We start from the raw sequence: 3131 nt of genomic DNA on the forward strand, positions 1-3131 counted from the left end.
CATGGGCTTTGCATTCATTCCCCACAGGGCCTCACACTTTGTCATCTGTTATCCTCTGTTTATAGTGTCCCCCTTCTGAAATGCCCTTTCCTTGTTAAGTTACATCCTCCCAAAGTGAAAGTGTTAGCTTAGTCATCTCCATCTATCTGCAGCCCCAGAAGTCTGTAGTCCGCTAGGCTCCTCTGTCCATGGATTCTCCAGGAAAGAATACTGGAGTGGGTAGCCATTCCCTTCTCCAGGGGATCTTCCTGACCCAGGGATTGAACCCCAGTGTCCTGCATTGCAGGCAGATTCTTTACCATCTGAGCCAACACAGAAGCCCCCAAACTGAAGATCTAGCTGAAATGTGACCCAGCAGAACTAGAGCACACAGGGATGGCAGTTGGCTTTGGAATAAGTAGGTTCCCCATTATGGGAATTGAACCCCAAAGGGTGAGACTGAACCATGGTAGCTGTTGCTTTAGGTCAGGGATCAGCAAACCTTTTCTTTATAGACAGGACGTAATTTGGGGCTTTGCACGTCATAGAGGCTCTGTTACAACTACTCAACTCTGTCACTGCAGCACAAAAGCAGCCATAGACAATATAAAAATAAATGGGCATGACTGTGTTCTAATAAAAGTTTATTTACAAAAACAGATGAATTAGTTTTCTGACCCTTGTTTTAGGCTCTGCTTGGGGAAATTGGGTGAATTTGAAACTGTGGGTGGCATCAAATAGAAATAGCTGCACAGGAGCCGGAGAAGGCAATGGCACCCCACTCCAGTACTCTTGGCTGAAAAATCCCATGGACAGAGGAGCCTGGTAGGCTGCAGTCCATGGGGTCACTAAGAGTCGGACATGACTGAGTGACTTCACTTTCACTTTTCACTTTCATACCTTGGAGAAGGAAATGGCCACCCTCTCCAGTGTTCTTGCCTGGAGAATCCCAGGGACGGGGGAGCCTGGTGGGCTGCCGTCTATGGGGTCGCACAGAGTCGGACATGACTGAAGCGACTTAGCAGCAGCAGCAGTAGCATAGGAGCCAGACAGGGCCAAAAGATATGGAAGGGAATCACAGGCAAGGGATAGTGTTAGGATGGGGTGCAGGGAGGGGAGAGCAGGAGGAGCAGAAGGGAGTTTGGCACATATATAGGATTACTTGAAGGAGAGAAGTAGGAACTCTGTTTGGAAAAGAAATTTAGGGCCAAATTTCCTTTCCAAACAAAAGGATCTTAACCAATTTAGGCTATTCGGTAGACAGTACGGAGACATTGAAGGTTTGGGGTCAGTGGAATATAATCAAATCTGTATTTTTGAAAAATCATTCAGGCTTACTGAGAAGAATGATTAGAGGAAACAAGACTGGATATAGAAAGACCTGCTAGGAGGCTACTGTAGTTGTCCAGGCAACGGGTTCAGTATTTCTGGTCCCTTGAACCAGTGCTGGTCTGGATGTGTGTGCTAAGTTGCTTCAGTTATGTCGGACTCTTTGTGGCCCTTTGGACTATAGGCTACCAAGCTCCTCTGTCCATGGGATTCTCCAGGTAAGAATACTGAAGTCGGTTGCCATGCCCTTCTCCAAGGGATCTTCCCGACCCAGGGATCAAACCCTCGTCGTCCCTTATGTCTTCTGCATTGGCAGACAGGTCCTTTACCACTAGCACCATCTGGGAGATATAGATACAGATATCTATCTATCTATCTATCTATCTATATATATCTGATCTGGATGCCTAAGAATTATTTTGGAAACTTGCTAAAAATATAGATTCCTGGTTCCGTACCCACACCCAGGAGATTTGGGTTTGGTCGATAGGGGGTTTCTAATAAACCCTCCAGATTTGTAAATCATTGGTCCAGTGAGGCAGAATGAGGCCTGATCTTTTTAAGAGGCTATGGATGCCAGAGGAAGTAAAATACAGGTCCTTCTTCCTCCTGCTGCTGCCTTTGTCTGTTCATGGCCGCCTGTCTGTTTTCTGTCACACACACCACCACTCTGCTCATCATCCCACTTTGGTCTTGTTCTATTGGTTCTCTTCAAAACAACTCTTCTGTCCCTTTCTTTCCATTTCTGTCCTCATTTAGGCTCCCATTAAACCTCTTCCCTACTCCCCACTCCCCTCTCCAGTCCATCAGTGTTAGTTAGTCAGTCATGTCTGACTCTTTGCAACCCCATGGACTGTGACCCACCAGCCTCCTCTGTCCATGGGATTCTCCAGGTAAAATACTGGAGTGGGTAGCCATTACCTTCTCCAGGGGATTGTCCCCACCCAGGAATCGAACCCGGGTCTCCCGCATTGCAGGCAGAGCCATCAGGGAAGCCCTAGTCCATCAAGGCAGTCATAAAGACCAGTCTGTCAGTCTTCAGAACCTTTTTGGGTGGCCTCTGCTTTTAGGATAAAGGCTCCTTGGCTCAGCAGGCAGGGCTCTTCAGGAGCATACTCTCCTGCCAGTCTTTCCAAGCTCATTCCTGTCACTTTCCCTCTGTGCTCTTGAAAATTCTCCTGTACTCTGGGATTTTGCAATTATCCCGGACTCGTAGTCTTGACCCATCCTCATATCTTCCCTCTAACTTGACCCTGTTTTTCCTCGCTGTTTCTCTCCCAGCTTGTGTGTGACTGTATCTCCCTGGGGGGAGGGGGAGGGTTGGCTGCCAGGGACACCTCTCAGGACCTTTGTGCGCTGCACATGTGTGTCTTCTCCATCTGAAGTCCTAATCCTCTGCTGTGACGGACATTTGGTCACTATGGCAACTGACTGTGACGTCACAGGATAAGGACTTCAGGTGAAGTGGCAGGAGCAGGTGAGTGTGTAGGAGACAGATTTTAATGTCTGTCGAAGCCCCCTCACCCCCACCCTCCTTCTGTGCCGGGGGCATGGAGGGCTATCTTGGGCTCCTGCTGATTTTTAGAACGCCGCGGTGAGAGTGTGTGCCTGGCATCTGCGTGCTGCAGTAGTGTGGGGCTGACAGAGTGTGTCAACTTGAGCTCTGGCTGTGCCGGCACCGCTGCTGCGTGAGCCTGTTATTCCATTCTGGATTGCTATTTTGATACCCAGATTGCATCATTCTTCCTACGTATAAACAGGGGGTCCCCAGGGCCCTGCAGCTACTCACTTCTCCACCAACACTGTTGTTGTGATGAGCTCTA

The sequence above is a fragment of the Bubalus kerabau genome, chromosome 15 (genome assembly GCF_029407905.1).
Source record: "Bubalus kerabau isolate K-KA32 ecotype Philippines breed swamp buffalo chromosome 15, PCC_UOA_SB_1v2, whole genome shotgun sequence".
Lineage (NCBI taxonomy): Eukaryota > Metazoa > Chordata > Mammalia > Artiodactyla > Bovidae > Bubalus > Bubalus kerabau.